Below are 12,840 nucleotides of genomic sequence, written 5' to 3'. Positions count from 1 at the left end.
ATGCCAAGAAAATCATAAAGGAGATAAGAAAAATGTTTGTAGCAGCTCTTTTGGTGGTAAGAAAGAATTGGAAAATGAGTAGATGCCCGTCATTTAGGGAATGGTTGAACTAGTTGTGGTATATGAAGGTAATGGAAATTATTGCCCATAAAGATGTTGAACAAGCTGATTTTAGAAAGGTCTGGAAAGAGTTATATGAACTGATACTGAATGAATCAAGCAGAACCAAGAATACATTGTCCACAATATCAGCAAGAATGTGAGATGATCAACTATGAACGACTTAGTTCTCAGTATTTCAGTGATCCAATGCAATCTCAATAGACTTTGGATAGAAAATTCAGAAAAAGAATTATAAGGATTTAATGTAAGTCAACACATACTATGCTCACTTCTTTTTTAAATATTTTTTCTCGCTCATGGTTTTTCCCTTTTTTTCTGATTTTTTTCTCCCAACATGATTAATAAAGCAATGTGTATTAAAAATAAATAACTTTAAAAATACAAATGCATACAATATTTACTTTCATTTCATTTTTCTTTTTGTTTCCTCTCTTGTAGTCATTGTATGTTTAATTTTATTTTATGCTGCTTAATTGGCTTTCTTTTCAATTATGGTTTTCCTAGCTTATTGTCTTTACTTATTAGTAAAATAAAAATGTCAATGGAACTTTATGAGCTCTAATTTAATAAGGATTCAGACCCACAAAGCACCCACGAGGATAGTTTTTATAGATCCATTGGTAAGTTTATTCTCTTGGTATTGATTTTTATCTTAGGTCTAACAGATCAGTGGTCTTACTGTACCTCCACACATGATTTGGAAATGACTTACATAAGTGCCCAGAAATTTCCTGCCCATTAAAGTATAATTAATTTCCTTATTATGTTGCTATGTGGTATTTTCCATATCCAATACCTCTTAGTTTTTTTTTTTCCCCAGAGTATTTGTCATTTAAAAACTTATAACATCTACAAGCTTTTAACTTCTTTAATCTCTGGTTTTTATAGTATGTTTTTCAATTCATCTTCAACACATTATTTTCACCATCCTTTTCTATACCTGTTTGTATGATCACCAAGTATTAAGATAAACATCAATTTATGCTTAAATTTTATGAAGTCCTTCATATAATTTACATAACTCCTTATTTTCTTGCATTGATTATTTTTGTTTTGTGGGAGACTTTTTGTGATTTTTTTTTTCCCCAAACACAACAACATGGAATAACTACGTATGGGATAGATTTTCATTCTATGTACATTTGTATACATGATAGATCAACTCTAGCAACTCTGTCATTTGCCTTTCCAAGAAAAACCTGTGAGTCATCTATCTATAAAGAATTCATAGATATGAGAAAGTTGTCATATAAATCAAGCTTTTGGTATACTAATAATAAGCCTTTATCCCTTTTTTTAGACAATAATATCTGTGATTTTTAAAAAAAATTATTTAGTATTTCTCCCTTTTTAGGTATGTTTGAAATTGATTCCTTAGTGCTTTGAGAATTATGTAATCAATGACATGGATTTCAATCATGTGTATTTCATCTTGTAGTACTTCTCTTTCCAACTTCATTTGTTAAATGCCATTTATTTATACTCATATATTATACCAATAACTTAGGTGTTAACAGTCCAAACATGGTACTTTCATTGTCAAAGAATCTCAAGAAACTGATTGCCCATGAGAACCCTTTCAACCATTAATGGAACAAGAAATATTGCTAACTAACAGATATTCAGTTCTATCAGAAGATATCTATATAGGGAAAAAAACCTAATATTCATATCTATTAAATCTAATGATCCTATTTATAGATCTTTGATTTGGTGATAGAAGATATCTCAGGAAAAATCTGGGCCAATTTATTTTATAGATGAGTCACTAAGCTTAAGCTACACAGATGGTAAGTAAGATAGCTAAGATTTGAACACAGATCCTTCAATTCCAAATGCAATGTTATTTGTATATCACCATGCTAGCTCACAAAAAGGAAAGCATTCAGATGAAAGGAAGTTACAAGGGAAAGTTAAAAGTAAGAAATAGGAAATAAGATGAAAATTAAAGGTATGACTTTAGAGAAAGAAATGCACACACATACATAAGAAAAGAAGAAAAAACGTGGCAATAAAAACAAGAGAGGGAAAAAATGGTGGTTAAATAAAGTGATTACATAGAAAGCATACATATTGCTTTGAATTTTAAGCAAGTTAAAATTGTAAGGAAATGGGCAGATAAAAATACCTTTATACATCTTTTTGTCTTGTAAGGAAGCACAATAACTTTGTTTTTCTCTTCAAATTTCCAACATAATGAAGGCTTGGTTACAGTATTTTGAACATTTGACAAAATGTCTGATACTTTTAAGTCTCTCAAAGAAAATGTGATGAAATTATTCAGCCCTGAGCCTATAGAATATTCAATTCCTGGATACATTTCATCAGTAATCTCTATTCTCTACCCTGATGAACAGATGACAAGACAAAGCCATTACCATGGGGTTCTATAACCTAATTATTCTATCAGAATTGTTCATGCTTATCATACAATCAACTTTGCCATACTGGTCCTGGGACAAGTTGTGAAATCTGGGCTCATTAGCTCAACTGGATAGAATATCACATTAATCAGGCAGACTAAGGTAAAAAAAATTAGTTATTGTAAAGTGCATTTAGTTCAAAAAAAGTACATAATCACAAAGTATAATGCTTCTCTATGAAATAGAATGTAAATGGAATAAAATAAACTACCACCACTTCATAAAAGCATTCAGTGGTATGATATTTGAGGAGTAGGAGTACTAGAATGGGAATAAAATAATTCAACAATTTTAACTGAAATTGTTAATGAAACTGTGAATATCCTTTTATCCAGTAATACCAATACTAGATCTAAATTCCAGAAAAATCATAAAAAGGGAGGAAAGATCCACAAATACAAAAATGTTTGTAGTAGCTCTTTTTATTGCTGTAAAGAACTGAAAAATGAAGGGATACCCATCAATTGAGAATAGTTGAACAAGTTTCAGTAAATGAATGTTATGAAATACCATTGTGCTATAAAAAACAATGAGCAGATGTGTTTCAGAAAAACCTAGAAAGATTTAAATAATGACAAGTAAAGTGAGTAGAACTAAAAGAAAATTATGCAATGATAAATTTTGAAAGACTTAGCTCTTCTCAGCAGTACAATGATCTAAGACTATTCCAAAAGACTAATGATGGATAATGCTGACCGGATAAACAAAAAGAATTATGAAGTCTGAATGTAGATTGAAACATAATATTTTTCCTTGTTTTTTTTTTTCTCATGATTTTTCTCACTCTTGTTCTGATTCTTCTTTCACAACACAACAAATGTGGAAATATGTTTAATATGATTGTTCATTTATAACCTATACCAGATTGCCTGCCATCGTGGGTAGAGGGGAAGAGAGGAAGGAATATCTGTAACTCAAAATCTTATAAAAGTGAATGTTGAAAACCATCTTTAAATGTAATTGGATAAAATAAAATACTATTAAATGGGGGTAAGAAAAATTTCTTGCAACTTGGACTCAAGTTATGACTTTGCTGTTTGGACTTAGGAAGTTTATATACCTAGTATATATATTTTCATCACTTGAAAAATGAGAATAGTAATTATCCTGCTTAACTCACATGTGATAAGGAGGATTTAATAAGATATTACATATAAAAGACTTTGCTAATAAGGTAAGTTATCATTATTAATGACCCTATTCATGAAGTTGTAGGGTTACTTTAATCAAGTTATTTAAGCTTCCTCATCCTCAGTTTCCCCATTGGTGAAATAGAAATGAATGTCTATTTATCCACCTTATATTTAACTTTTGTGAAAATCAAAGGAAAAAATGACATATCAAAGTTTTCTTGAAAATATTGAATAAAATTTTAGTAAAGATAGTTATATGAAAAGGTACAACCAAACAGTTTCCCTAAGAAAGAAACTAAAAGTATTTTAAAATAGCCTGATAGAAAGAACAATGATCTAAAATCCAATGGTAAACATTAATAAAAAAGAACTATCCATCTGTATCCAAAACATGGATAAAACTCAACTGTGTAGCACATCATGGAGGACTGAAATCTGCCCTACTACTAATGGATACTACCTAATGGGGAAAAAGACATATTTTCTGGGCAGAAAGTGTCCAGACAATCTTCCATAAGGCCCAGAATAGCATTGTCTCTATTACTTAATGCCACTGGGAGGCTGTACACATATTGAAAATCTATCAGCTGACTAATAATTATGAAAAAAAATGACAGAATTGAGGCCAGCATCCAGGTTGGTTCTTTGGAAACTAGAATATATAGCAAAGAGTACAATCTTCTCCTAGCTCTGGACACAAATCTATATCACAAGATAGGACTGAGTAAGAGGTTATATAGAAGGGGACCAGAAAGTATCAATTTCATTCAGATTTAAGGCAGATTAATGGACTTAGCAATCAGACTTCAGTGGCGATAGGTACTGATAACATCTATCCACAGTAGTAAATCAGAAGTAAATCAGAACTGTGGAAATATCAAAACAAAGTCAAAAGAATTAGAAGAAAAAACATTATATTGAGTGAGATATCTTCAATTAAAAAAAAACTTTACAGAATTGGAAAATTGTTAGAGGAAAAATAATTTAAGAACCATCAAACACCCTGAAAACCATGACCAAACCCCCCCAAAATATATTAAAAATAAAAAGGAAGAAAGGAAAGAAGGAAAGAAATTGGGCAGAAAGATAAGAACAAAAAGTTAAAGTACAAATATAATTCATGGGTCAACTTTTAAAAGAATCCCCAAACTGAAAATACCAAGTAATATCAGAACCAAAATTGAGAGCTTTCAGATTGAAGCCTGTAAGCAGGCTGAAAGAAAGAAGCCAGGTACTAAGGAATTATAGTCAGGATTGTGAAACACTACAATACAACTACACAAAAAGAGAGGAAATATTGAAAAATAATATTCCAAAAGACAAAAGAAAACTAGTATACTTGTAGAGAAACATGTATTCCTACAAGATCAAATCAACCCTGAAATTCACACCCCCTCAGTACCTTAATACTCTCTTCCTCTTGAGTCCTCTCTTTAATTGAAAAGGATATAAGGTAGACCTCTGAGAGCTCTTTCCAAATGCCTTGTTTAAGAAGGAGGTCAAAGACAAACACCTAATAATTTCCCATCTGGCTAGAGGACTTCATTATGCTCCACCCTCATTCTCCCTACCCTTCCTACCCTGCAATCTCCCTCTCTTTGCTTCTTTTTCTAATATCTATTTTTACATTGTCTTTCATTAGACTATGAACTTCTTGAGACCGATGACTGTCTTTTGACTTTTTTTTTTTTTAACATTCTCAAAGCTTAGCACAGTTTCTTGCACATAGTAGGTCCTTAATAAATTGAAATGTTAATGAATTTGAGTAATTAATAGAGACTGATGTCAACTGTTAATATTTTTAAAAATGAGAAAATAGTTCCTTTTCTTCACTTTTCTCTAATAAATTCTCTTTAAAAAAACTCCCTTTGTGAAATTGAAGATAATGAAATTTACAAAACCATTGTTTTCAACATTTTGGAATTTAAAAAAGTCAAATATAGGGTCTTACTTGGATTTTCTTCTGTTTTTTAAAGAAAAAAAATTTTTAAAAGTTTTAAAAAAAGATTCACTAGATAAAAAATGAAGAAATGACAATAACATACTACTTTTTCATAATTGTCTTGTCAATAGAATGAAGGAGGGGAGAGGAATATGGATATCTCATCAGAACGGTTCAAAGCAATATTTAACAGGAGGAAAAAGGAAGCCTGTGGGAAACTGTAAAGCTTTTTTAATGACACCAACTTTCTCTAGCAACCAAGTTCAGTCTTTTTAGTAGCAACAATGCACTAACTTTGATACAAGGTAACACCATGCTCTTGGCCACAACATTCATAGCCTGGGAGTAATTCAATATTCTTCATTATTTCTTGCTTCCCACATCCAAACTCTTGCCAAGGCTGGCCCATTTTACTTTTACAACATCTCTCTAATATGCACTCCCTTTTCTTCTTTGATAATACCGTCACTATAGTGTAGGTCTTCATCATTTTATATCTTGATTATAGCAGTATGTCTGCTTGTTTCAAATTTCTCTTCATTACAACCCATCCTCCATTCAGCCACTAAAATTATTTTCCTTAAACTTGGGTTTGATTTTGTCATCTCTCTACTTAATAAACTTCGGTGACTTTCTTATGCTTCCAGGAGCAAATACAATTTTTTTTTGAGAAAAACTTTTCATAACCTTGTCTTTCTAGTTTTACACCTTATTCTCCAACATGTACTTTTTGATCCAGAGACCCTGGTCTCCTGGTTTTCCTACAAACAAGGTACTTCTTTTTATAATTGGATATTTTTTTGACTCTTCCCTATACAGATAGAACACTTTTTCTTTTCATCTCCAGCTCACAATCTTACTGGCTTCCTTTGGGTCCTTATTAAAATCCCACCTCCTATCACAAGCTTTCTTCAAGCTTCAATTTCACTGTCTTCCCTCTGTTAATTATTTCTTGTTTATTCTGTATATGCCTTACTTGAAATATATTTATTTCTTTTATGTGAATTTCTCCATTAGAGTATAAGTTCCCTGAAGGAAGACTTCTTTTTGCCCCTTTTGGTATGGCCGGAGGTTAACACAATTCTGGCACATAGCAGGCATGTAATAAATTTTTAGTGATTTGGTGATATGGCAATAATATCTAGAATAAAATAACCTATGAAAAATTAAAAATAAATATCACAAAGAGAATATTGGGAATGAATGTGTTTTATGTGAACAAAAGGCAATATAGAAGCAAAGCGAAACTCAGAAAAATAGGAACAAAAACAATCATCAAAGAAATGCATGCAAAAAAACATGGAATAGTCATGTAGCAATGATGAGGAATGTTCTTTATACTTAAAATGTTAGGTGGGAAGTGAGGAAAACCTTTAACATTTTAGACAAACCCCCTGTTGTAAATGTATCAGAGTACATAAGAATCGGACAAATCAATATGGTTCTTAATATGCATCATTGAGGGAATATGAATATTAATGAAATCACAGATTCATTTAAAGTATATGACTGAATTATATAAATGTTTTCTTATATGTATCAAATTTTGAATTAAAAAATCCACTCTACATTATTCTTTCATTTGTTAGAGAATTTATTTCATTCCCTTTTACAATTTTAATTGTTTATATTATGTAAAATAATCTGTCATTTATTTTCTTTTAATTTAGTTTTTTTAAATATATATTTTGTTTTGCTTATTCTAATCATTCATCTGATCCCAGTCCCCAAACTCTTTCCAAATCCTCAACCTCCTCCATTATGCTGCTTGATTTCAATTTTCTTGAATTTATTAATTCTCTTTATTAATTAATTATTAATAATAAATAACAAATAATAATTTATTATTTTTTGTCTCTGAATCTCTTCCCTCTTTTTTGCTGGTCAATTATCCTATGAATTCTATAGGAATTCCTACTGTATTCTTCCATCTTGTGTATTCTTCTTTTTTTGAAAATGTGAAATATGAACACACTTTAATTTTTTTTCCCCATTCTACCCTGATTTTCCAGAGATAATAGGCTTTAACTAAGGGTCCCTCTTTTCTTCCCTACTCTACATTTTTCCTTCACCGCCCCGCACCCCACCAACCTGTCCATGCAGATCCCAAATTTGGCACAATATGATACACAGTAAGCACTATTTTCCACAGTTAATCCTTATTTTATTTCTGAGATGATTTCCTAGTAGTTGTATGCGTCTCTATGTGTATGGGGGGGGAGGGTCCTGCTTTTTATAGTGTTCATTAGATTATGGTGTTATTGTATTTTTCCTAAGGGTTTCTAATTATATTTTTAGCCTTTTATTTCATAAACCTTATGTTTAAAAATAATCATATTGTACAAATATATATATAATATCAATCATATATGTATGTATATATATATCAGTACATATATGTACATATATATATAACAAAATAGTTAATATATCTTAGATTTATTTACCTCATATAATTCAATATAATTGGGCAAAAACAAAATGGAATTCTCTACAATATATAATGTCACTCTGCTTAATGATTATTTTGCATGTCTTCTCACATCTCAGATCTATGCTACTTGATGATGGCATCTCCAACTTAAACATTCTTGTTGATTTTATTCTTCATATATTCTAACCCAATATAAATTCTTTAATTGTTTTGTAGATAATTTTCACATAGTTCTGCTTATGAAGACAAATGATGAACTAATTTATTACTTGATGTTTTCCCCAGCTCTTCAAATTGTCATTGTTCATGTAGCCATCCATTTTTGCAAAGCAAAAGTAGGAGATGAAAACAACCATCAAGGAAATGTAGGTTAGCAAAAGATGATTGTATTGTCCTGTGTCGATGATGAGGAGTGATAGGTGAACTTCCAGGTATGCTCATGATGTTAGATAGAAACTGATGAAAATCTTTAATATTTTAGGTAAACCCTCTGTTGTAAACTTATAAGAGTACATAAGCATCAGTTAAAGAAGATTTAAAAAAATTAAGAACTGAGACAAATTTATAATATAAAAGATATTCTGGAAATAATGACACCAGCTAACTGGTCCAAGAACTAGCTGTAGTCAAAGTCAGAGCAGCTTTAAGTGTAGAGATTTCTATGGGGTTTCTGAATGTTGTAAGTTCAAAGAGTAAATGAAAAAAAAATATTAATACATAGGTGTCTACATTTTGAAATACATTTTTATTAGGTAATATATTCCAGGGATCATAACTGGTGATTCAGAGCTAGGAAAGGGATGAAAAAAAGAGCAACTTTGTCATTGCAAATAACAGAGATATCTTGTAATAAAGGCTAATATGTAATGGAAATAATGAAGCATCCTATTGTTCTCTAAGGCTTAGAGTAAAAGGTAATCACTTAGTATAGTTCCATATTTCTATTGAAGAATGCATATTAAAAGGACACCACATGACACATTTCTCTTATTTTATTCAGAAGCACAGTCCAAGAATAATGCCATATTCTTATTCCATAATGAACTTTTTCATACAACCCATTTTTTCCACTAAATTGATTTTTAAAAATATAAATCATGGCAATTTCCCTCTTCATTCAAAAGATATCTTAAAAGCTTGTCACTTTATCAAGATCTAGGTATCCATTCTTACAAACACTTAGGGAAGCATAGAATTCCTAGCCTGAGCTCAGGTCTTAAGTGTATGACCTTGGCCTGAAAAGCTCTGACAGATACATATGAATAGTATAGTCAAAATCTGTACTCTTTGATGTCTTTATTAAGAATATCTTCAGGGCACCATTCTACTAGCTAAGTTAAAAACAATTTCAATCGAAAGGTCTTTATAATTCACTAAACTTTATGGGGAATTGTGATGTATTCTCTTTCTATTGTTCTTCCTCCTAAGGTTTTCAAAAATTTTAAATTTATATAACACAAATTAATACATTTTAAAGCAGGCAACCCTCAGATATTATAATAATTTAAAATTGAATAGTATATTTTTAATCAACAGAAATCTTATCTTTGACCCCAATATGGGGAGGAGGAGAAAAAAAACTAACAAATTGCAAAATTGTGACAAAACAAATTTCATTATATGCCATATACAAGTATACACAGACAGAGATATATTTAGACATAGATATAGATATATATCAACAGCAAAAAACAGAATGTTCTTATGAAAATGTAAAATTTGGAAAAGGAATATAAATACATGGAGCAGGTTTCTTTAAAGAAAAGTGTACACACACACACACATATATATATATATATATATATATATATTATATATAATCTTCTGGCAAGAAGCTACATATAGCAAGCCCTGTTAAATGCAGTGTAGCTCTATAAATGTGTTTGTAATTTATTATATACTATTATGTTTAATGGAATACTATTTTCTAGGATACTTTAATCACTTCCCTTTGTTGAACCTGCTTCATTCATTCCAATATTGTCAGTCGAGTAATAGTTCTTGGTGTGGCATTTAGAGATATCCATTCAACATAATAACAGATAGTGAAGAAAAAGAACATCGGGATAAATGACTATAATATAGAAGAATAGATGGAAACAAATTTACCTAAAGGATTGTTAATCATGGCTAAACATTCCTTATATTCCTTGTGCCCTTTTTCACAAATTACTTCAAGTGAGGAAATACAAAATCTAGCTTCAAAGCCAGTTTTTTTTTTTCTTAGCAAGTATGACAATCTGACAAGTGGGGCAAGGTAAGGAATGTTCTAATGCTGGATAATAAATGCCATGCTCTATTAGATTGAAATTTTGTTTTGGTTTTGCCCCTCCCCCATGCACCCTTCATCTGTTTAACTTAGTTGTACCTTAGTATAAGATATAAAGAACAGTTATCTTTACCCAACAGACCGCTAAGGCATTATTAATCAGATAAAGCATAGAACATGAAAATTCCATGTCAAATATTAGTAAGTTAGAAAAAAAATAACTTAAGGATCTTAAAGCAAAAAAAACCATAGAGATGGCACATCAAAACTAGATTTTTTGAATCTATCAGTTAAAATTATTTTGCTCATATCATTTCAGTATCAGATTACTGTGGTTAGCTATGGGGTTATGGGAAACCTGTTCCTTTCTCACTAGCAATTAAAAAAATAAGCATTTTGATAATAGTTCAAGATACTACATTAAATGAACAAATTTCATTAATGTTACTTACTTTATTGTCCCAATCATTATTATTTAATTCTTGCTTAACTTTTAAGATTGTATTATTACCCAAAAATTGTGATTTACAAATGGCTCTCATTGTAAAAATGTCCCTAATTCATAATTTTAGAAGGAGCTATCTTCTCATGTGTTTTAGGAAGGAAGGACAAAGAAATTCTTGTCCTTTCACTTATAAACAGTTTATATAGCACTATCTTTCCAGAAAAGAAAGGAAAACGTTTGAGAAATTACTGTAATGCCTTGACACCATCTTTTATTTCAAATGGACTTGTTTGCTATTAATAATGGTAAGTAGCATTTCAGCTCATTTTATAGTAGCCATCATTCCTTTAACTTGTCATTTGCTATTGTATTATATGGAATAAAATGAGGAGAGAAAGAAAGTTCATGGACATATAACATTATAGAAGGTAATGCAAAAATGAACTGTCATTCTATTAAGGTAATTTATTTATTTGTTTATTTCAATTCTTGAACAATTTTTTATTTACTTATTTATTTAGATTTATTTAGTATTTAGTTTTACTTATTCATTTAGATAAACAATTGTTTATTATTTATTTGGATTGCTGAACAATTGTCAAATAAGTTGTCATTTCAGATGCTTCATAGATCCTAATTTGTTTTCATTTTTGCCTTTTGAACAATTCACCATTTAAGTGAAAAATGCTCTCAAAGCCAGGCCACATAGGAAATATCAGAATATAATTATGCATTGATTTTTGACCACTGTTTATCACTTCAATGTTTTCATCAAACCTTTCCATTTGCATTGGCCGGATATATTCATGGAACCGTATTTTGGGGGCATCTATGAATCCAGAAAGTCTGGAATTCCTAAGTCTGAAGCTTGAATCTCCTAGAATGATAGGATCCCCAATTTAGATCAGAAAGGGATTGTAGGAGGCACTTGACTCACTAGCCAATGTTCTTTCCTTTGAAAGGAAAAAAATGCACAATCTTTTTAATTTGGAAGGAAAGAAATATGGGAAACTAAAATTATATACACAGTGATTTGAAATATTTGAAATAATGTTCTTTTCTAAAATTTCTTTAAGGGAAAAAAGAAGTAATTTATAAATATCTCCAGAGATTATTAAGAGGATGGTGAGAAATGAGCATCCTTTGAAGAAACTGAGAAGGTTGGTGATGGAGAAAACATCATCAGCACAAGGTTGCTATTTTCAAGGATTTAAAAGTCTCATGCAAAGTTTTTTTTTTTTTCATATTGTGTGGTGTGGGGAGGGGTTCACCTGTGAGTCTGTGAATTTGAAGTTGTAAACTTTAAAATTTACAAAACGCTTTCTCACAATAAACCTAAGAAGTACACATTGGAAATATAATTAACAGATATCACTATAGATTGAAAAGCTAGGCACTTGGTTTAATTAGAAAAAGTCTACAGTGATGGAGATTTTGCTTCAATACTATATGGTCCTTCCCCATCTCTTTACCTTGCTTTTTTTCCTATCATTGTGTTTATAATTTAATAGATTTATTTATTTTCAGAGAGAGAAGGAGTCAGAAAATATTTAATCAGCCATACCTTTGATTAATTGAAGTCTAGTTTAAACTCCACCTATTGGGAAATTTAATGAATCATTACTAAAATGATAGAATAGCTTTTGAAATTCCTAGTTAGACATTTTCTATTTGCAGAAAATACAGTCTCCTCTCTTCTATAACTCATAAGAATTTTAATTACTGGAATCTCTTATTTATCCTCTCTGTATTCCATTATGTAAAAAAAAATATGTAATACACAATTTTCATGGTCAACAATGACATTATATAAGGAAAAGGGAAAAATCTGGATAAAATCATAATTTTAAAAATGCAAGAAAATAAAATTATGAAAGAATCAATGATTTTAGTTAGCATGGGGAGGGAAAAGTTGGAGAGAAAAATCTTTAAAGCTTCTTCATAGCTTCTAATTTTCTGACAAAACATATACTGGGCAAGTCACCTTGAAAGAAAAAATTAGGAGATTGGAATTTTATTTGACAGTCAGTGGGAAAAGATTTCAGTTTTGAGACAGAACTTAAAAAGGTTA

Source organism: Sarcophilus harrisii, chromosome 5 (assembly GCF_902635505.1).
Source record: "Sarcophilus harrisii chromosome 5, mSarHar1.11, whole genome shotgun sequence".
Classification (NCBI taxonomy): Eukaryota; Metazoa; Chordata; class Mammalia; order Dasyuromorphia; family Dasyuridae; genus Sarcophilus; species Sarcophilus harrisii.
This window is presented reverse-complemented; position numbering follows the sequence as displayed.